We start from the raw sequence: 23,171 nt of genomic DNA, 5'->3' as shown, positions 1-23,171 counted from the left end.
TAATGGGACAATAGAGCTGTGTCTCCAGTCGGGATGAGTGTCTACCTTTAAAGAAAGAAGTCATTGTCCCTATCTTCCCCAGCAGTGTTGGTACAGGAAGGTTCAAATTGTTGTGGGTAGGAAAAAGTTTTCGGGTGGAATATGGGTGGAATATGGTGGAATGAGTTACTTCTGCTCTAGCAACCCGACGCCCTGCAGGTCTGTAAGACGAAACTATCCTCTTCTCTTCCCCTTCCTTATCTTCACACCAAATATGCCTTTTTGTCCTTGTTTTATCGGGGCATAGCGATTCCACGACAGTATTTTCTGTTAGCATTTGCCTGCTGCAATGAAAAGTGCTGGTCGCTTTTTTCGCACCTCGCTGCAGGAAATGAAAGATGGTGAGTCTGAGGTCGTCAGGAAAGGCACGAGTCGGCTTCCTTGGGAGGCCCTGAGTTTAGGATTAACTCTGCGTGAAGCAGTGAGCGTTCGGAAGGGTGAAGGTGTGGGTCGTCCCTGAGGTCTTCTTTTTATGCGGGTGGGGAGTGGTGAAATGTGAGTTTTCTGGGTGAGGCGGGTGCTCTTGTTTCTAGATTTCACTCGTGTGTTGAGTGCACCGAGGCCGGGTGTGCTCGTCCCGCTGAGTGCGAGGGATCTGGGAAACGGGGAGGGTGGTAGGGGCCATGTGTGCGTGTGTCAGGTGCGGCTCTGTGGCGCTTGATGCTCAAGTCGATGTCGGTGCTGCCCAGCTCCGGGGAAGGCTGCTCCTTGAGAAGAAGTTCTTCTCAAGATATTTATTGATTCGCAATTTATCAACTGTAGTTTTAATATCACCATGCATCTCCTATGTTGTGTACTTTATATTTTGTTTTGTATTGTGTAGAATTGAGAAGTATTCTTTCATGGTCAACATTTGTTAACAAACTTTTAATCGAGCGTTTAATCGAGCGTTTTAATGCCCGTTTTCATCCTCCGAAGTTGCTTAAATAATGGGTGAAAATGGCTTTAATCCATCACTTATTGTGGTGTCCTTAGTCTTTTTTTTTTTTCTTTTTCGGGGTAGTGTGAGTGCATTGTCTCAACTTTCACTTGATTAATCGAAGCGTGCAGCATGAAGTGTGACAACTTATCTTTCTGTCTCATATGGAATGAGGTATGATACACTCGTGAAGGAGATATGAGATTGTTTCGAACATCTTTTTTTATTACTTCCAGAGGTGGATATTGAATATGTAGCACATTTGAATTTGTGTTTTCATAGCGTTTCTTCACTAAAACGTAACGACGCGCGGCTACGTTTCTGTAAGGCTGTCGATGAAGACATCAAAGCTTAGATACCTATCCATATGTACAATGTAAGAGAAACAAAAACGAAATAAATTCAGCTACTCGGTAATATATTCTTAAAAATACTTGTTTTTTAACAGTGGAATGAGGAGAAACAGGAACTTAGTGAAATCAGTTACATAGGAATTTATGCTCGTGAAATTAGTCAGACGCGGATAACTCCTACACAATAATAATATGTTGAAAACCATGGCTCTAATAGTCTAAATGAATAATAACAATTAAGTATTGCTCCTTATGGATTCCTTTATTCATGAGTAAACAGAAGGTTATTAAAATGCTTTCCTGTGAAGAACTGTCTCACTAATCCGGCCATGTTGCTCGACATGGACAGGCAAAAATAGTAAAACGATGGAGACGTTTTTTTAGCTTTGATAGTGAAACGAAATCCAGAGAAAGCTTCACAGAGCATCTTTCCTAGAAGCTGCAGTTCCACACGGAGGCTGCGGGCGCCGCTGCTCACCAAGGAGGAGAGCAGGGAGCGGAGCGCTGCAGCAGCCCCGCCCGCCGCGGCCCGTGTCGCTCGGGCGCCGCAGCCCCGGGCTCGCTCGCTGGCTGGGCGGCTGGTCGGGCTCGGAGCGGCCGGGCGGTGCGGAGCCGTTTTGTGGCGAGACGGCGGGAGCGGCGGAGCGAGAACGGCGGAAGAGTCAGCGGGACTGCGGCAGCGGCGAAGCCGTGACGGAGATGCGAGCGGACACAGCGAGGCGCTGGGGCCACCCCTGGCGAGGCCGAATCGGCGGGCGAGCGCTGCTGTGGTGCGCGTTGGTGGCTGCGTGGGAGCTGTCATGGGGGCAACTGCGCTACTCGGTGCCCGAGGAGATGCAGAAGGGCTCCTTCGTGGGCGACGTGGCCAAGGACCTGGGGCTGGAGCTCTCGGTGCTCCGCGACCACGGCGCCCGCATCATAGACAAAGGTAGGAAGCAGTATTTTTCTCTGAATGAGAGGACCGGCCAATTAGTGACAGCGGAACGCATAGACAGAGAGCAGGTGTGCCGGCTGATGGAGAAATGCGTACTGCGCTGTGAGGTGATAATGGAAAGCGAAATGAAGGTTTATGCAATCGAAGTAGAAATCAAAGACGTAAACGACAATGCACCGGCTTTCAAAGAAGTTCAGTTGGAGGAAAGAATGAGCGAGACAACGGCCGTGGGGTCGCGTTTTCCCCTCACTGAGGCTCATGATCCGGACATTGGGAGCAATTCCCTGCAGCGCTATGAGCTGAGTGTTGATGAGCACTTCGTTCTGGATATGCAGCCGGGACCAGGTGGCTCGAAGAACGCGGAGTTAGTGCTGGCGAAGGCACTGGACCGCGAGAAAAACGCGTTTCACGACCTGGTGCTGACGGCGGTGGATGGTGGGGATCCAGCGCAGACGGGCACGGCCCGGATCCACGTGGTCGTTCTGGATGCGAATGACAACGCGCCGGTGTTCAGCCAAACGGTGTACACGGTGCGCGTGCCGGAGGACATTCCCGTGGGCTCCGTTCTGCTCAGCGTCAGCGCAACGGATGCCGATGACGGGATAAACGGAATGGTGCAGTACACACTGAAGAAAATCACTGACATTATATCGGAAATATTCCAGCTGAACCGGGAGACGGGAGTCATAACTCTAGTGGGTAGCCTGGACTTCGAAGAAAGCGACATATACGAACTGGTGGTGCAAGTGAAAGACGGTGGGGGGCTTTCGGACACAGCGAAAGTCTCGATCGCGGTGAGCGACGTGAACGACAACGCGCCCGAATTGACAGTCACGTCGTCACTAAGCGCGGTACCAGAGGACTCTCCGTCGGGGACGGTGGTGGCCCTGTTGCACGTGCAGGACCGCGACGGTGTGGAGCAGCGCGGTGCTGCCGCTGCGCGTGCTGGACGTGAACGACAACGCGCCGGTGTTCGCGGAGGCGCGCTACAGCGCGTGGCTGCCCGAGAACAACGCCAAGGGCGCGCTGGTGCTGACGGTGCGCGCGTGGGACGCGGACTGGGGCGAGAACGCGCGCGTGCGGTACCGGCTGTGGGAGGGGCAGGTGCGCGGCGCGCCGCTCTCGTCGTACGTGGCGGTGCACGCGGAGACGGGCGCGCTGTACGCGCTGCGCTCGTTCGACTACGAGGAGGTGCGCGAGGTGGAGCTGTGGGTGCGCGCGGAGGACGGCGGCGCGCCGGCGCTGAGCAGCAACGTGTCGGTGCGGCTCTTGATCGTGGACGAGAACGACAACGCACCGCAGGTGCTGTACCCGCCGGCGGCGTCGCCGGGCGCGGGCTGGACGGGCGTGGAGCTGGCGCCGCGCTCGGCGGAGCCCGGGGCGCTGGTGGCCAAGGTGGTGGCGGTGGACGCGGACTCGGGGCAGAACGCGTGGCTGTCGTACGAGCTGGCCAAGGCGACGGAGCCGGGGCTGTTCCGCGTGGGGCTGCACAGCGGCGAGGTGCGCACGGCGCGCTTCCCGCTGGCGCGCGACGCGCTGCGCCACAGCCTCGTGGTGGTGGTGAAGGACCACGGGCAGCCGGCGCTGTCGGCCACGGCCACGCTGACGCTGGTGCTGGCCGAGAGCGTGGCCGAGCTGCTGCGGGAGGCGGGCGGCGCAGCGGCGCCGAGCGGCGACGACGACGAGGCGGGCGGCAGCGTGACGCACTGGCTCGTGGTGGCCGTGGCGGCCGTGGGCTGCCTCTTGGTGGCCTTCCTGCTGGCGCTGCTGACGCTGCGCCTACGCCAGTGGCGCCGCTCCCGCCTGCTGGCCGCGGGCAGCGGGGCCTTGCGCGCCGTGCCGGCCTCGCACTTCGTGGGCATCGACGGCGTGCGCGCCTTCCTGCACTCCTACGCGCACGACGTCTCGCTCACCGCCGACTCGCGCAAGAGCCAGCTCGGCTGTCCGGGCGGCAGCTGCTGCAACACCCTCCCGGCCGCGCCGCCGCCCGACAAAGGCGCGCCGCTGCTGCTGCCCGAAGAGCCCTCGAGCGCCCGCGGCGACGGCGACAGCGGAGACGCCCTCCTGGTGAGTCCCGGCAGAGAGACTTTCCCATTCTTCCTTTGCTCCGTCGCTCCCCATTCCTTAAGTCCTTCTTGAGGGTTTCTGCTTCCTCTGATTTCCTCCTCCTCCTCGCTTTCTCTGCCGAGTTACCGTGCAGTAACAAGCGGAGGTAGAGCTGTGGTCGAGGGTATGGCCGCGATTGCTTCCAAGGTCTCTCTTGCACATCAAATTTCCCTTCGAAGACGGTGCGGCACTTTCAGAAATGTAAATGTGCTTTTAGCGGTGTTTTCTCTGTGAGCGGCTCATTAAATGTATTGCCTGTTAAAGAGTGTCAATCGCTCACTGATGTTATCACCCTCCACTTAGAGCGCGCCCTTTTGTTTGGACTCTAACCGTTTAAAAGGGATGTAGTCAGTACGGGGGGTAGTGCGGCTGCAGGCATTTAGGTAGCGTGTTAAGATATCATTCCCGTGGGCAGATGATTCTCTTGCGTGTCTTGATCCGCCTGAAGTAGAGTGTGAGCATTTGTTGGTGAGGAAGATCTTTATGAGATAATTGACGCTGCTCTAAAAATATGTTATCTTATGAATGCAAGATATGTGTTCCTGTTTTTCTTATTTTGTAGCTTTTTTAGGGCAGGTCTCAAATGTGGCTGATGCCCTGCTGGTGAGTCCTGCCGCCCGCGCTATTGCGCTCCTTTCACCCTTTGCTGCCTTGCTGCCTTTGTTAGCACGGGGCTTTCCTATCTGCGCCTGTGTTTCTTGGCAAGCATAGACATAGTCTCTTACTCAGGTGCAGCAGATCCTCTTCGGTTCTTGGTTGGTCTTTCCGTTTGTTTTGAGTGTTGGTGTCGCCGTGGAATGCAGGAGATGGGAGTGTATCTTCAGTTTAATAATATTTTTATTGTCATAATTGCTCTGAGCAATTGCTGTGTTCAGGGAAGATGCGTGGTTTTTTTTTTTTTTTTTTTTTTTTTTTTTTGTAAATATCACCTGATATTCCTTAAGCGGTATCTTAAAGATTGTCTTTAAGCAGGTAGTTTGGCGACCCAAGACTGCATATACTCAGGCTTGCATCATTCATATGCTTTAGATGTGTATGACTCGTCATAACGGTGTGTGGAGGATAAAAATGTACCTCTTTTGTGTGTAAGTGTTCATGCTAGTGTATCATGGAGAGGAATGTTACATGCTGTGGCTGTTTGGATACTATTTACCTGACCTTTTTGAGGATCATAGACAATTTTGTACATTATAAATGTTTTGATGTGGGTTTTTTTGTAGGGTTGGCATGGTGCGTGGGTCGCGTGTGTTAGTTTTCCATAGTCTGCTCCTTGTGTCGCCTCTTCCAGGCTGATTTCTCCCATGTTTCCTACTGATGAAATAATTTATGTTTGAAACACTGCCGATGGTGTGGAACTCTGAAATGTAAATGCTTTTTTTCTTGAAATGAATCTTCCTCATGTTTTTAATGGCGTTTTCCTTGAGCTGTTTCTTTGAGGAACCTGTGCCACATTATTACTTTGGTAACCATCTTTTGTATGTGATTCAACTCTTCATCTGAATGCTGGGTACTGAGGATAGACATAACTTTACCTTTGTATTGGAAAGATCAGTGTTCCACCTCTTTCAGGACATGTGTTTAGATGGATGAGACTGTCTCTAAATAGATCTGGACAAAGCAAGTTTTGCCTTAGTTGCACATAATTGGAACATTTTTTTTTTCCCCGTTTCCCGTTCCCATTAAAAGTAGCCCTATTTTTCATGGTGTTTTCCTTCCATGATGGATGACTTCTTCACTCTTCGTCGAGACTTCCTGTAGATATGGCTCTATTAAGGAGTAGAGAGTCACCAAGGATTGATCCTCATGTCCTTACTATACGGTAGGTTCGTTGTTATTATTACTATGAATCATTTCTGCCTGGTATTTTTTCTACAGCTCTGGATGTTTCTGACATTAGCCAACTTTTTTTTTTTTTGTCGTGGCTGGTATTTAGGCCCTCCTTGTGCTGGATAATGGCTTTTCTGTTACAAAGACATGCCAGCAGAAGCAGTTTTCATACCTGCCTTCAATGTCTAATAGTACGACTTTACTGTACATATGTTTTCAAAACATGCCTCTGAATGAAATGCTATTGCTAGTGGTATAAGTGGGGCCAAAAGTCAGACTGTTACATGGCAATGAAAGCATGTGTAGGCAGTGCAAGAAGAGACTGCATAAAGAATCAGGAAGGAGGTAGGTGGGTCACCTGAAGACTGAATGTTTTCATTACTTCTGCCAAGGCTGCATGCCAGGCATAAGAATATTCTCTTATTCACATACTTAAGGGTGGTGACAGGCCTCTGAGGCCTGTGTCTTGAAGTAATAACTGTGTAATGTTTTATAACCATCTGTAGAAATGTACATGCCTAGAATGGCTAACAATGTCTCTGAATGAAACTCTCTCACTTTTGGCATAGGTAAGGCCAAAAGTCAGATCACTACATGGCAATGAAAGCACTTGCAGTTAGTGTGAGGAGGGTAAGAAGCTGCATAAGGAAGTGGAAGAAAACGAATGTAGGTGAGTCAGCTGTTGTCATAGGAAATGGATATTTTCAAGCAATAACTGTGTAATGTTATATAACTTTCCATGCAACTTTTCTTTTCTTTTCTTTCTATGATTTCTTCTTGCAGCATTAGAGGTGATAAGGAACAAGAAATCTACAAGTATTTTATCATGAGGGATCATTTATTTCATTTCTTCCGCAGAGTGACATCTAGTGCCTTCTTTTACTTGCTCTTGCTTATGGTTAAGCATTGGATAGGAAGAAGAGTTGCTTGTTTTCCACTTGCACGGCCCTTTAACACAACAATGGAGAACACCATTCAAAGCTGCATGTAGATTTCCCTGGCCTGAGCCACTTTCCTGCTTAGTTTGCTAGATGTCTTCCTAGGTCGCATTAACAGAGTGGGCTTTTGAGCCTGTTAGTGGTTTTTTTTTGCAGCAAAATGTTTCATTCCTAGCAAGACAAGCTCACTTCCACCTAAAGAATTGAAATCTTGCATGTAAGGAAGATGAAACACAAGGCAGAATCTTGTTTTAATCTAAGTTTCAATCCCCATGAAACTTAGCTTCAGGTAAAGGTGTACAATAAGACATTCGTATTTCTGGATTCAGGAGGGCAGCAGACCACAGGATTCCAAAATGCATGCAAAGCAGTTGTAAAATATATCAATGGAATGGTTGCCTCAAACGTGTCAGTTGGTTTTGGTAAGATCAAGCATCTAGAATGACCAAGAGAACTGGATTCCTGCTTTTTAGATGATATCTTATGAAAGAAATCTCTCATTACAGAATATGTACTTCACCTTTTATGTCCCTCTTTTGAGCTGACCACACAGCATGTAATATGGTATGGTGCACAGTGCTTCTGGCAATTACCAGCTCTTTTCTGGAGTGTTCTGATCTCTTTGAGGCCTTAGAGGGTTGCCGACGTCTGTCCTGCCTCTTGATGTGTCACTTTGTATTGCCCAGGTCTTGAACCAGGCCTTCTCACATGGCAGAAGGAAGGTCACAGTTGCAGGCTGATATAAGTTCAGCTCGACATACCGTCTTCAGATAGGGTAATGCTGGGTAACAGGACTTTGGCTGTTAAGTCCCCCAAGATAACAGGCTCTCAAGCATTAAGAGTGTGAAATCAGTTTTACTGCAGAGCTTCAACTAAGCCAGCCTGAGCTTTTATGGACAAAATGGGAGTCAGTGTAAAGATGGACAGTGTTTTGTATTCTTTTCAGCCAAGCTGATTCTGATACAGAAAAGGGGAAAGTTGAGTTATGTTAGTGACTGGTGAGTTATGTTGAGTTATGTTAGTATGGTATCATGAGCAGTACCTCTAGGTTTCTTTTGTAATCAAATATGATTATATGATTGCAATATAATTTTTTTTCCCTTCTTCTTCTTCTAGAAAGACAGGACACAGGACATACTTCAGTATGCAGTGGTATGCATGAGGCTTCTTGATGGGTAAAAACTGTATGACTTGCCACCTGGTGCACAGAACAGTACTTTCTGGGGCTTTGGAGTACTTAGAAACAGCCAGGGCTGGTGTCACCAGCAACTGAGATGACCAGTGTCCTTTACAGCTAGATCCGTGTACTCATGGCCATAATAATGTAGCAACGGGATGGTCAGCAGCCACAAGCACAGTGTGGCCTGTGCCTAAACTCAGTGGCTGCAAAGCAAAGAGAAATGCCATTTGGGGTCATGGCACTGAGGAGACAGGGAGAGGAGGCTGCCTCTGAGTCCTCACATATGACTGAGTGCTATGTATAAGGCATGTACCTCAGCCAGGAGTGACAGAAGAGTGAATTTTGTGCATCAGAAAACACTGTGTGTCTATGAAATCAGTAGTTTGACATGCTAAACCTAAAGGCCTTTCCTAGGGCTTCTTGAGAGAGATTGTCTGCTTGATAGAATACCAGTGATCAGGGATAAGAATTCACAGGCTGGATGGAACCCACCTGCATGGCCTTGTAACACTGCACTGGAGAATTTCACCAAGGTTGTATTTCTGGGTTCCTGACATTGAGCCATCTTCAAGCTTGAAGTCTTGCTAGAAGTCTTCTTCATTGATGTCTATGGAGTAGGCTTTTGTTCTGAAGATTTCAGGATTGTGTTGCAAATAACACTTTGATTTCACTTCCTTTTTAATTTTTAAAGCAGCTCTTTTTCCTGTGGTTTTGCTTGTTGTGGTATTTTCTTGGTTGAGCTGTCCTGTGCATACAGCTGCATTAGGAGGTCACTGAGGTGTGACCCTTAGACCCTACCATGTCTATAATGTTTTTTCTTCTATTTATGATTTCTGCTTGCAGCATTACAGAAAAAATGGAACAATATGAACTCTACAGATATGCTATCGTGAGGAGATATTTATTTCACTTCTATACAGAGTGATATCTAGTACCTTCTTTTACTTGCAGTTGCTGATAGTCTATATTAAGAGAAACTGCACTACTTAACAACTGGGTCAGCAGTGCCCTATCTTATTAGGAATAGGGCATCCTGCATTCCCAGCAACAGTGGAATAATTTCTCAACTACCACAGAAGCCTCATTGCACAACAATGCTGTGGCCTATTCCTTGAATCAGATCTTCAGAGCCTCTGCCACTTTATTACTTGGGTTAACACTTTGGCTTCTAAATCAGCTATTCCTGTGAATGTTAGGTATTGGAAGTGGCTGTGCACCTTCCTTGGGAATGAACCTTTTTTTCTCAGAGAATAGGAAATTTCTTTTCTGATGCAGATGCATGCTTTCAACATGCCTCACACCAGGGAACATGTGTCCATATTGTAGCCCATTCTGGTCTTGGCCTAGGAGATACATAAGTTCAAAAAGAACCAGACTGAAAGATCCCACTATGACCCCTTCAATAGTCTGCTTATTTTACTAGATGTATTCTTCGGTCACATTTACAGAGTGGGCTTTGCCCTTTGAACCTACCAATGCTGGCTTGCAGCAAATGCTTAATTCCAAGCAAGACAAGTGCACATCCACCTGAAGACTGAATTCTTGCATGTAAGGAAAATGAAGCAGAGAGTGTCTCATCTATGCTGTTCTGCCCTGCATGAGACATAGCTTCAGACAGAGGACTACAATAAATGATTCTCACTTCTGGCTTCAGGAGAAGAGTAGGTCACAGGATACAAAAATCCATAAACACTGACAAAAATGTGTGAAAACAGTCTCTTGTCTATAAAGCTCAAAGTGAGAATTTAGGGCATAGTTTGCACCTTGATCACTCACTGACCTGCCAGATGCTCTGCAGGTGCATTTTAGGCAGAGTTGTAGCAAAATAGCTGTAAAATACATCCATGGAATAACTGCCTCAAAAGTGTGCAGTGGAGGTTTTGGCATCATCAGTAATCCAAAATAGACAGAGACAACAGGGCTACTACTTTGTTATACTGCTGCTGTGATCCTGTCTCTTCGGGCCATGTGAGAGATGCCTGTTTCTGTGCTGGATGGTCTGCCTTGCCCAGCACAGAAAACAGGCCTTCTCAAATGGCAGAAGGAAGGTCACAGCTGCAGACACAAATAACTTTAGCTAGATGTGATACCCTCAGGGTGGAGAAGGTTGGGTAACTTTTGCCTAGAATCATATAATCATAGAATCCTTAAGGTTGGAAGAAACCTTTAGAGATCAACTAGTCCAAACCCCCTGCACACGTATGGTCAGCTAGAGCATGTGGCACAGGATTGCATCCTTGGGGAACAATCAGGGCTGGGTTCACCAGAAGCTTAGATGATCAGGGTCCTTGATTGCTAGGTCCATGTACTCATGACAACAGTAATGCAGTGATGGAGTGGCCAACAGGTACAAGGACAGTGGGGCCTCTGCCAAAACTCAATGGCTGCAAAGCATTCTGAGAAATGCTACTTCATGGATTGCTGCATTGAGGGAAAAAAAGAGTTTGAGGTGTGTAAGAGATGAAAAAGGAGTCATGTGTGTCTATGGCTATGCTGTGAGGACCACCTTTCAGTTCTTAGGACTGAATGGTGTGCATAAGACACGTCTCTCAGTGAGGAGGAACAGAAGAGAATACAGTGCATCAGCCAGCAGTGTTTGTTTCCAAAATTGGTAGTATGACTTGTTGAAACTGGATATATTTCCGAGACATTCTTCAGATAATATGCTGGCTGTTTTCTGGAATCCCCTTAGTGTTGGGCCAAGTGAGTTCAGGTTGCGCAAGGAATAAAAACTCTCTCAGAGGTCATGTGTTCCAACCCTTAAGTAAATCGCTGTGGCAAACCAACATTTCTAAGTATGGGAATCACCCTGGTAATCGTATAAAATATGCAGTATATTTATTTTATATATATAGATTGCAGCCTCTTCATAGGCCACACAAGTGTAGAAATGTTGTTAGAGCATGGCAAGTTAGAGAACCATTGTCAAAATCATGCTGGAACATCTACAAGGGAAGATAAATGCTTTGATGGGGAATCCCTTCTGAGCTCCTAGTACTCTTTGAAGGCTGCCAAACTCTTAGAATAGGGCTCAACTTTGAAAGTGAGTTAACCCACAGAGGAGGTGTATTCCACGGTTACATCTCTTTCCAAGCATGAAACTCTGAATGCCAATATATGAAAGCTGCACCTGCCTAAGCCCTGCATCAAAGATCAGTGTCTGAACACAGCACGTGCCACCAAGAACGGTCACAGTACATGGTTGTGTGATACATATGGCACTGGGGAAAAAAAAAAAAAAAAGGCGAAAGGAGATTACCTTGCCTATGCCTCACCTAGATAGCTTTTCTGGCCGAAGCAAAGCAAATATATCTACTGAATATGTCTGCATATGTTAGCATGATATTTGCTTCGCTGTCGGCGACGGATACATTGACCCTGACTTACCGCAGCTGATCCCGTGCAGGACGATTGATTCCTTCCCCGAGATGACTTTCTGTGACAGCACGGAGTGCCACACGCAGGGGACTTTCCGCGGGGCCCTGAGGCGGTGCGGGCGGGATGCAGTGGCGGCGCGGGGACTCTGGGTGCCGCTGTTGCCCGATGCGAAGCGGCGGCCGGCTAGAGCTGGAGCCGCCGCAGCCTCCCGGATCGGAGCCGGAAGAGGAGAAAGGAGCACAGAGGAGCGGAGGAGGCAGAAGAGAGAAGCGGAGCAGAACAGAGAGGAGGCAGGCTGCTTCTCGCCACGTTCTTTCATCTGCAAGCCGTCTGTGGCTGATCTGCAGAGAAGGGAAGCGCTGAAGGACGTGAGATAAGAGGCATCGGAGGCGAGGAGCGGCGGGGATGGGAGCGGGGCAGGCGCCGCCACGCCGGGCAGCACCCGGACACGTCGCGTTCCTGGCCGTGCTGCTGCCGCTGTGCTGCCGGGCGGTACCGGAGCGGCTGCGCTATGCGATTCCCGAGGAAACGGGCAGCGGCGCCGTGGTGGGACCGCTGGCGCGGGACCTGGGACTGAGCCCGGCAGACCTGCCCACACGGCAGCTGCAGCTGATCTCGGCGGCTAGAAGGCAGCAGAAATATTTCTCAGTGAGCGCGGACACCGGGCACCTGTACGTGAACGAGCGTCTGGACCGGGAGGAGATGTGCGGCGACTCGGCATCTTGCTCGGTCAGTCTAGAGGCGATGGTGCAGAATCCGCTGAACGTTTTCCACGTTGATGTGGACATCCAGGACATCAACGACAACTCCCCGGTCTTCAGCGAGGCTACTCTCGATCTGGAAATCGGTGAATTAATCCTTCCTGGTGCGCGATTTCCGCTGGAGATGGCGCAAGATCCGGATGTGGGAAGCAACTCGCTGCTCAGCTACCAGCTCACCGAAAACCCGTCCTTCGGGCTGGAAGTGAAGGAGATCCCGGATGGAAGCAGGCAGCCCGAACTGGTGTTAAAAGCAGCTTTAGATCGCGAAAAGCAGAGCTCGTTTCATATGGTGCTGATGGCGGTGGACGGCGGGTCTCCAGCTAGGTCGGGCACTGTCCAGATTCGCATCAACGTGACCGACGCCAACGACAACGCGCCCGTGTTCAGCAAAAGCGTCTACGAGGCGCGAGTGCGGGAGAATGTGCCGACGGGCTCGCTGCTGCTGCAGGTGCGAGCCACGGACGCGGATGCGGGCTCCAACGGGCGCGTCTCCTACTCCTTCAGCAACGTTCCCGACGCTGTCCGCGCTATCTTCAGCATAGACAGCGACAGCGGCGACATCCGCAATGTGGGCATTCTGGATTTCGAGGAGCGGAAGGAATACACCTTCGGAGTAGTGGCGCGGGACGGAGGTGGGCTGAGCAGTCACTGCAAGGTGCACGTACAGATAACGGACGAGAACGACAATGCACCCGAGATAACGACGTTGTCTGTGTCCAGCTCGATCCCCGAGGACTCCCCGCCGGGCACAGTGGTTGCCCTGGTGAACGTCCACGACGCGGACTCTGGAGACAACGGGAAGGTGTGGTGCGAGCTGGAGGGCGAGTCGCCGCTGTCGATCGTGGCGTCGTCGGGCAGCTCGTACAAGGTGGTGACGACGAGCGCGCTGGACAGGGAGCGCGCGTCCGAGCACAACGTGACGGTGGTGGCCAGCGACCGGGGCAGCCCTTCGCTGTCGAGCCGCACGGCGCTGTCGCTGTCCGTGTCGGACGTGAACGACAACGCGCCGGTGTTCGAGGAAGCCGCCTACAGCGCCTACGTGTCGGAGAACAACTTGGCGGGCGCGGCGGTGCTGCGCGTGCGGGCGCGCGACGCGGACGCGGGCGCCAACGGGCGCGTGAGCTACTGGCTGGTGGGCGGCAGCGCGGGCGAGGCGGCGGCAGCGGCGGCGCCCTACGTGTCGGTGGAGGCGCGGAGCGGCGCGCTGTACGCGCAGCGCTCCTTCGACTACGAGCAGTGCCGCGAGTTCGCCGTGGAGGTGCGTGCGCAGGACGGCGGCTCGCCGGCGCGGAGCTCCACGGCGACCGTGCGCGTCTTCGTGCTGGACCTCAACGACAACGCGCCCCAGGTGCTGTGGCCGGCGGCAGCCGGCACGGGCTCGTCGAGCGGCGTGGCGGGCCCTTTCGAGGTGGTGCCGCGCTCGGCCGAGGCCGGCTACCTGGTGTCCAAGGTGGTGGCGGTGGACGCGGACTCGGGGCGCAACGCGTGGCTGTCGTACGAGCTGGTGCAGGCGACGGAGCCGGCGCTGTTCCGCGTGGGGCTGCACAGCGGCGAGGTGCGCACGGCGCGGGCCGTGTCGGAGCGGGACGCGGCGAGGCAGCGCCTCGTGGTGGCGGTGAAGGACCACGGGCAGCCGGCGCTGTCGGCCACGGCCACGCTGCACGTGGTGCTGGCCGAGAGCTTGCAGGAGGCGCTGCCGGCGCTGAGCGAGCGGGCGGCGGGCGCCGAGTCGCCGTCGGACTTGCAGTTCTACCTGGTGCTGGCGCTCGCGCTGCTCTGCGCCTTGTTCGTGCTGAGCGTGGCGCTGGCCGTGGCGGCGCGGGTGCGCCGCGCCGGGCCGCCCGCCGTGCTGCGCTGCCTGCGCGCCGAGCGCTTCTCCGTGGCCGGCCCCGCCTTCCCGGCCGACTTCTGCGAGGGCACCTTGCCCTACTCCTACAACCTGTGCGTGGCGCCGGCACGCGCCGTGGCCGAGTGCGCGTTGCTGCCGGCGCCGCTGCCCAGCCGCGCCGTCGACGATCTTCTCGGCGGGGACCCGCCCGCGATGCTCACGGCCAGCAGCAGCCGCGCCCCGGCAGAGCCGCCCTCGGACCCCGACGCCCTGCAGGTCTGTAAGACGAAACTATCCTCTTCTCTTCCCCTTCCTTATCTTCACACCAAATATGCCTTTTTGTCCTTGTTTTATCGGGGCAGCGCGATTCCACGGCAGTTTTTTCTGTTAGCATTTGCCTGCTGCAATGGAAAGTGCTGGTCGCTTTTCTCGTGCCTCGCTGCAGGAAATGAAAGACGGTGAGTCTCAGGTCGTCAGGAAAGGCACGAGTCGGCTTCCTTGGGAGGCCCTGAGCTTAGGATTAACTCTGCGTGAAGCAGTGAGCGTTCGGAAGGGTGAAGGTGTGGATCGTCCCTGAGGTCTTCTTTTTATGCGGGTGGGGAGTGGTGAAATGTGAGTTTTCAGGGTGAGGCGGGTGCTGTTGTTTCTAGATTTCACTCGTGTGTTGAGTGCACCGAGGCCGGGTGTGCTCGTCCCGCTGAGTGCGAGGGATCTGGGAAACGGGGAGGGTGGTAGGGGCCATGTGTGCGTGTGTCAGGTGCGGCTCTGTGGCGCTTGATGCTCAAGTCGATGTCGGTGATGCCCAGCTCCGGGGAAGGCTGCTCCTTGAGAAGTTGTTCTTGTCAAGATATTTATTGATTCGCAATTTATCAACTGTAATTTTAATATCGCCATGCATCTCCTATGTTGTGTACTTTATATCTTGTTTTGTATTGTGTAGAATTGAGAAGTATTCTTTCATGGTCAACATTTGTTAACAAACTTTTAATCGGGCGTTTAATCGAGCGTTTTAATGCCCGTTTTCATCCTCCGAAGTTGCTTAAATAATGGTGAAAATGGCTTTAATCCATCACTTATTGTGGTTTCCTTAGTCTTTTTTTTTTCTTTTTCGGGGTAGTGTGAGTGCATTGTCTCAACTTTCACTTGATTAATGGAAGCGTGCAGCATGAAGTGTGACAACTTATCTTTCTGTCTCATATGGAATGAGGTATGATACACTCGTGAAGGAGATATGAGGGATTGTTTCGAACTTTTTTTTATTACTTCCAGAGGTGGATATTGAATATGTAGCACATTTGAATTTGTGTTTTCATAGCGTTTCTTCACTAAAACATAACTTACGTTTCTGTAAGGCTGTCGATGAAGACATCAAAGGCTTAGATACCTATCCATATCTACAATGTAAGAGAAACAAAAACGAATTAAATTCAGCTACTTGATAATATATTCTTTAAAATACTTCTTTTTTAACAATGGAATGAGGAGAAACAGGAACTTAGTTAAATCTGTTACCTAGGAATTTATGCTCGTGAAATTAGTCAGACGCGGATAACTCTTACACAATAATAATATGTTCAAACCCATGGCTCTAATAGTCTAAATAAATAACAACAATTAAGTATTGCTCCTTATGGATTCCTTTATTCATGAGTAAAGAGAAAATTATTAAAATGCTTTCTTGTGACGAACTGTCTCACCAATGCGGCTACGTTGCTCGACATGGACAGGCAAAAATAGTAAAACGATGGAGGCGTTTTTTTAGCTTTGATAGTGAAACGAAGTATCCAGAGAAATCTTCACAGAGCATCTTTCCTGGAAGCTGCAGTTCCAGGCAGAGGCTGCGGGCGCCGCTGCTCACCAAGGAGGAGAGCAGGGAGCGGAGCGCTGCAGCAGCCCCGCCCGCCGCGGCCCGTGTCGCTCGGGCGCCGCAGCCCCGGGCTCGCTGCGGGCTGGGCGGCTGGTCGGGCTCGGAGCGGCAGGACTCTGCGGAGCCGTTTTGTGGCGAGGCGGCAGGAGCGGAGGATCGCGAGCGGCGTGGAGGAGCCCGCGGGATTGCGACAGCGGCGGAGCCGTGGTGGAGATGAGAGTGGACACAGCGAGGCGCTGGGGCCACCCCTGGCGAGGCCGAATCGGCGGGCGAGCGCTGCTGTGGTGCGTCTTGGTGGCGGCGTGGGAGGTGTCGTGGGGACAGCTGCGCTACTCGGTGCCCGAGGAGATGCAGAAGGGCTCCTTCGTGGGCGACGTGGCCAAGGACCTGAGGCTGGAACTATCGGGGCTCCACGACCGCGGCGCCCGCATCGTAGACAAAGGTAGGAAGCAATATTTTTCTCTGCATGAGAAGACCGGCCATTTAGTGACTGCGGAACGCATAGACAGGGAGCAGGTGTGCCGGCTGACGGACATATGTGTGCTGCGATGTGAAGTTATAGTGGAGGGCGAAATGAAGGTTTATGCAATCGAAGTGGAAATCAGAGACATCAATGACAACCCGCCCAGCTTCCGAGAGGCAGAAACGCAAGTGAAAGTAAGCGAGACAGCAGCCGTGAGGTCCCATTTTCCTGTGGCAGAGGCTAACGACCCGGACATCGGGAGCAATTCCCTGCAGCGCTATCAGCTGAGCGGCGACGAACACTTTACCTTGGCTGTCCAGACGACACCCGACGGTGAGAGACGTCCCGAGTTAGTGCTGGCGAAGTCGCTGGACCGGGAGGAGGCCGCGTTTCATGAGCTGGTGCTGACGGCGGTGGACGGCGGGGATCCAGCGCGGACGGGCACGGCGCGGATCCACGTGATCGTGCTGGACGTCAACGACAACGCGCCAGTGTTCAGCCAGGCGGTGTACACGGTGCGCGTGCGGGAGGACGTGCCGGTTGGCTCCGTCCTGCTCACCGTCAGTGCCACCGATGCCGACGATGGAATGAATGGAGACGTGAAATATATGTTCCAGAAAATTTCCGAAATTGAATCCGAAATTTTCCAACTGGATTTCACGACAGGACAGATATCTCTACTTCATGATTTGGACTTCGAAGTAATTTCCTCATATGAGCTGGAGGTGCAAGCACAGGATGGTGGGGGCCTTTTCGACAATGCTAAAATCGAAATCGAACTGACTGACATGAACGACAACGCGCCCGAATTGACAGTCACGTCGTCACTGAGCGCGGTGCCGGAAGATTCTCCATCGGGGACGGTGGTGGCCCTGCTGCACGTGCAGGACCGCGACTCGGGGGCGAACGGGGAGGTGAGGTGCTCGCTGGACGCGGGGCTGCCGTTCCGCCTGCGCAGCTCGCTGGGCAGCTACTACAGCGTGGAGACGTCGAGGGAGCTGGACCGCGAGGCGGTGGCGGAGTACAACGTGACGGTGCGCGCGACGGACGGCGGGTCGCCCGCGCTGTGGAGCAGCGCGGTGCTGCCGCTGCGCGTGCTGGACGTGAACGACAACGCGCCGGTGTTCGCGGAGGCGCGCTACAGCGCGTGGCTGCCCGAGAACAACGCCAAGGGCGCGCTGGTGCTGACGGTGCGCGCGTGGGACGCGGACTGGGGCCAGAACGCGCGCGTGCGGTACCGGCTGTGGGAGGGGCAGGTGCGCGGCGCGCCGCTCTCGTCGTACGTGTCGGTGCACGCGGAGACGGGCGCGCTGTACGCGCTGCGCTCGTTCGACTACGAGGAGGTGCGCGAGGTGGAGCTGTGGGTGCGCGCGGAGGACGGCGGCGCGCCGGCGCTGAGCAGCAACGTGTCGGTGCGGCTCTTGATCGTGGACGAGAACGACAACGCGCCGCAGGTGCTGTACCCGCCGGCGGCATCGCCGGGCGCGGGCTGGACGGGCGTGGAGCTGGCGCCGCGCTCGGCGGAGCCCGGGGCGCTGGTGGCCAAGGTGGTGGCGGTGGACGCGGACTCGGGGCAGAACGCGTGGCTGTCGTACGAGCTGGCCAAGGCGACGGAGCCGGGGCTGTTCCGCGTGGGGCTGCACAGCGGCGAGGTGCGCACGGCGCGCTTCCCGCTGGCGCGCGACGCGCTGCGCCACAGCCTCGTGGTGGTGGTGAAGGACCACGGGCAGCCGGCGCTGTCGGCCACGGCCACGCTGACGCTGGTGCTGGCCGAGAGCGTGGCCGAGCTGCTGTGGGAGGCGGGCGGCGCGGCGGGGCCGGGCGGCGACGACGCGGGCGAGGCGGGCGGCAGCGTGACGCGCTGGCTCGTGGTGGCCGTGGCGGCCGTGGGCTGCCTCTTGGTGGCCTTCCTGCTGGCGCTGCTGGCGCTGCGCCTACGCCAGTGGCGCCGCTCCCGCCTGCTGGCCGCGGGCAGCGGGGCCTTGCGCGCCGTGCCGGCCTCGCACTTCGTGGGCATCGACGGCGTGCGCGCCTTCCTGCACTCCTACGCGCACGACGTCTCGCTCACCGCCGACTCGCGCAAGAGCCAGCTCGGCTGTCCGGGCGGCAGCTGCTGCAACACCCTCCCGGCCGCGCCGCCGCCCGACAAAGGCGCGCCGCTGCTGCTGCCCGAAGAGCCCTCGAGCGCCCGCGGCGACGGCGACAGCGGAGACGCCCTCCTGGTGAGTCCCGCCCGAGAGACTTTCCCATTCCTCCTTTGCTTCGCCGCTCCCCATTCCTTAAGTCCTTTTTGAGGGTTTCTGCTTCCTCTGATTTCCTCCTCCTCGCTTTCTCTGCCGCGTTACCGTGCAGTAACAAGCGGAGCTAGAGCTGTGGCCGAGGGTATGGCCGCGTTTGCTTCCAAGGTCTCTCTTGCCCATCAAATTTCCCTTCGAAGACGGTGCGTCACTCTCAGAAATGTAAATGTGCTTTTAGCGGTGTTTTCCCTATGAGCGGCTCATTAAGTGTGTTGCCTGTTAAAGACTGTCAATCGCTCACTGATGTTATCACCCTCCACTTAGAGCACGCCCTTTTGTTTGGACTCTAACCGTTTAAAAGGGATGTAGTCAGTACGGGGGGTAGTGCGGCTGCAGGCATTTAGGTAGCGTGTTAAGATATCATTCCTGTGGGCAGATGATTCTCTTGCGTGTCTTGATCCTCCTGAAGTACAGTGTGAGCATTTGTTGGTGAGGAAGATCTTTATGAGATAATTTACGCTGCTCTAAAAATATGTTATCTTATGAATGCAAGATATATGTTCCTGTTTTTCTTATTTTGTGAGAGAAATGATGTTGGTCTAAAAATATCACCAAGCCCTCTTATGAATGTAATATATGTGTTCCGATTTCCTACCTTGTAGCTTTTTTAGGGCAGGTCTCAAATGTGGCTGATGCCCTGCTGGTGAGTCCTGCTCCCGCGCTATTGCGCTCCTTTCACCCTTTGCTGCCTTGCTGCCTTTGTTAGCACGGGGCTTTCCTATCTGCGCCAGTGTTTCTTGGCAAGCATAGACATAGTCTCTTACTCAGGTGCAGCAGATCCTCTTCGGTTCTTGGTTTGTCTTTCCGTTTGTTTTGAGTGTTGGTGTCGCCGTGGAATGCAGGAGATGGGAGTGTATTTTCAGTTTAATAATATTTTTATTGTCATAATTGCTCTGAGCAATTGCTGTGTTCAGGGAAGTTGCGTGGGTTTTTTTTTTTTTTGTATATATCACCTGTTATTCCTTAAGCAGTATCTTAAAAATTGTCTTTAAGCAGGTAGTTTGGCGACCCAAGACTGCATATACTCAGGCTTGCATCATTCCTATGCTTTAGATGTGTATGACTCGTCATAACGGTGTGTGGAGGATAAAAATGTACCTCTTTTGTGTGTAAGTGTTCATGCTAGTGTATCATGGAGAGGAATGTTACATGCTGCGGCTGTTTGGATACTTTTTACCTGACCTTTTTGAGGATCATAGACAATTTTGTACATTATAAATGTTTTGATGTGGGTTTTTTTGTAGGGTTGGCATGGTGCGTGGGTCGCGTGTGTTATTTTTCCATAGTCGGCTCCTTGTGTCGCCTCTTCCAGGCTGATTTCTCCCATGTTTCCTACTGATGAAATAATTTATGTTTGAAACACTGCCGATGGTGTGGAACTCTGAAATGTAAATGCTTTTATTCTTGAAATGAATCTTCCTCATGTTTTTAATGGCGTTTTCCTTGAGCTGTTTCTTTGAGGAACCTGTGCCACATTATTACTTTGGTAACCATCTTTTGTATGTGATTCAACTCTTCATCTGAATGCTGGGTACTGAGGATAGACATAACTTTACCTTTGTATTGGAAAGATCAGTGTTCCGCCTCTTTCAGGACATGTGTTTAGATGGATGAGACTGTCTCTAAATAGATCTGGACAAAGCAAGTTTTGCCTTAGTTGCACATAATTGGAACATTTTTTTTTCCCCGTTTCCCATTCCCATTAAAAGTAGCCCTATTTTTCATGGTGTTTTCCTTCCATGATGGATGACTTCTTCACTCTTCGTCGAGACTTCCTGTAGATATGGCTCTATTAAGGAGTAGAGAGTCACCAAGGATTGATCCTCATGTCCTTACTATACGGTAGGTTCGTTGTTATTATTACTATGAATCATTTCTGCCTGGTATGTTTTCTACAGCTCTGGATGTTTCTGACATTAGCCAACTTTTTTTTTGTCGTGGCTGGTATTTAGGCCCTCCTTGTGCTGGATAATGGCTTTTCTGTTACAAAGACATGCCAGCAGAAGCAGTTTTCATACCTGCCTTCAATGTCTAATAGTACGACTTTACTGTACATATGTTTTCAAAACATGCCTCTGAATGAAATGCTATTGCTAGTGGTATAAGTGGGGCCAAAAGTCAGACTGTTACATGGCAATGAAAGCATGTGTAGGCAGTGCAAGAAGAGACTGCATAAAGAATCAGGAAGGAGGTAGGTGGGTCACCTGAAGACTGAATGTTTTCATTACTTCTGCCAAGGCTGCATGCCAGGCATAAGAATATTCTCTTATTCACATACTTAAGGGTGGTGACAGGCCTCTGAGGCCTGTGTCTTGAAGTAATAACTGTGTAATGTTTTATAACCATCTGTAGAAATGTACATGCCTAGAATGGCTAACAATGTCTAAGAATGAAACTCTCTCACTTTTGGCATAGGTAAGGCCAAAAGTCAGATCACTACATGGCAATGAAAGCACTTGCAGTTAGTGTGAGGAGGGTAAGAGGCTGCATAAGGAAGTGGAAGAAAACGAATGTAGGTGAGTCAGCTGTTGTCATAGGAAATGGATATTTTCAAGCAATAACTGTGTAATGTTATATAACTTTCCATGCAACTTTTCTTTTCTTTCTATGATTTCTTCTTGCAGCATTAGAGGTGATAAGGAACAAGAAATCTACAAGTATTTTATCATGAGGGATCATTTATTTCATTTCTTCCGCAGAGTGACATCTAGTGACTTCTTTTACTTGCTCTTGCTTATGGTGTAAGCATTGGATAGGAAGAAGAGTTGCTTGTTTTCCACTTGCACGGCCCTTTAACACAACAATGGAGAACACCATTCAAAGCTGCATGTAGATTTCCCTGGCCTGAGCCACTTTCCTGCTTAGTTTGCTAGATGTCTTCCTAGGTCGCATTAACAGAGTGGGCTTTTGAGCCTGTTAGTGGTTTTTTTTGCAGCAAAATGTTTCATTCCTAGCAAGACAAGCTCACTTCCACCTAAAGAATTGAAATCTTGCATGTAAGGAAGATGAAACACAAGGCAGAATCTTGTTTTAATCTAAGTTTCAATCCCCATGAAACTTAGCTTCAGGTAAAGGTGTACAATAAGACATTTCTGGATTCAGGAGGGCAGCAGACCACAGGATTCCAAAATGCATGCAAAACAGTTGTAAAATATATCAATGGAATGGTTGCCTCAAAGGTGTCAGTTGGTTTTGGTAAGATCAAGCATCTAGAATGACCAAGAGAACTGGATTCCTGCTTTTTAGATGATATCTTATGAAAGAAATCTCTCATTACAGAATATGTACTTCACCTCTTATGTCCCTCTTTTGAGCTGACCACACAGCATGTAATATGGTATGGTGCACAGCGCTTCTGGCAATTACCAGCTCTTTTCTGGAGTGTTCTGATCTCTTTGAGGCCTTAGAGGGTTGCCGATGTCTGTCCTGCCTCTTGATGTATCACTTTGTATTGCCCAGGTCTTGAACCAGGCCTTCTCACATGGCAGAAGGAAGGTCACAGTTGCAGGCTGATATAAGTTCAGCTCGACATACCGTCTTCAGATTGGGTAATGCTGGGTAACAGGACTTTGGCTGTTAAGTTCCCCAAGATAAAAGACTCTCAAACATTAAGACCGTGAAATAACTTTTACTGCGGAGCTTCAACTAAGCCAGCCTGAGCTTTTTGTGCATAAAACAGGAGTCAGTGTCAGGATGGACAGTGTTTTGTACTCTTTTCAGCCAAGCTGATTCTGATACAGAAAAGGGGAAAGTTGAGTTATGTTAGTGACTGGTGAGTTATGTTGAGTTATGTTAGTATGGTATCATGAGCAGTACCTCTAGGTTTCTTTTGTAATCAAATATGATTATATGATTGCAATATAATTTTTTTTCCCTTCTTCTTCTTCTAGAAAGACAGGACACAGGACATACTTCAGTATGCAGTGGTATGCATGAGGCTTCTTGATGGGTAAAAACTGTATGACTTGCCACCTGGTGCACAGAACAGTACTTTCTGGGGCTTTGGAGTACTTAGAAACAGCCAGGGCTGGTGTCACCAGCAACTGAGATGACCAGTGTCCTTTACAGCTAGATCCGTGTACTCATGGCCATAATAATGTAGTGACGGGATGGTCAGCAGCCACAAGCACAGTGTGGCCTGTGCCTAAATTCAGTGGCTGCAAAGCAAAGAGAAATGCCATTTGGGGTCATGGCACTGAGGAGACAGGGAGAGGGGGCTGCCTCTGAGTCCTCACATATGACTGAGTGCTATGTATAAGGCATGTACCTCAGCCAGGAGTG

The 23,171-nt window shown here is 51.3% G+C and overlaps 3 pseudogenes; all 3 read left to right on the top strand.

Annotated features, from left to right (window-relative positions):
- Nucleotides 1-1,640: 1,640 nt before the first annotated feature.
- LOC148595063 (protocadherin gamma-A12 pseudogene) lies at nucleotides 1,641-5,666 on the top strand (annotated as a pseudogene).
- A 6,413-nt stretch (nucleotides 5,667-12,079) lies between these two features.
- On the top strand, nucleotides 12,080-14,840 carry LOC148595062 (protocadherin gamma-B5 pseudogene; annotated as a pseudogene).
- A 1,497-nt stretch (nucleotides 14,841-16,337) lies between these two features.
- On the top strand, nucleotides 16,338-20,229 carry LOC148595061 (protocadherin gamma-A12 pseudogene; annotated as a pseudogene).
- The last annotated feature ends 2,942 nt before the right edge of the window (nucleotides 20,230-23,171 follow it).

Source organism: Tinamus guttatus, unplaced genomic scaffold, assembly GCF_059628265.1.
Source record: "Tinamus guttatus ecotype Peru unplaced genomic scaffold, ASM5962826v1 Tinamus_guttatus_pri_ptg000155l, whole genome shotgun sequence".
NCBI lineage: Eukaryota > Metazoa > Chordata > Aves > Tinamiformes > Tinamidae > Tinamus > Tinamus guttatus.
This window is presented reverse-complemented; position numbering and strand designations above follow the sequence as displayed.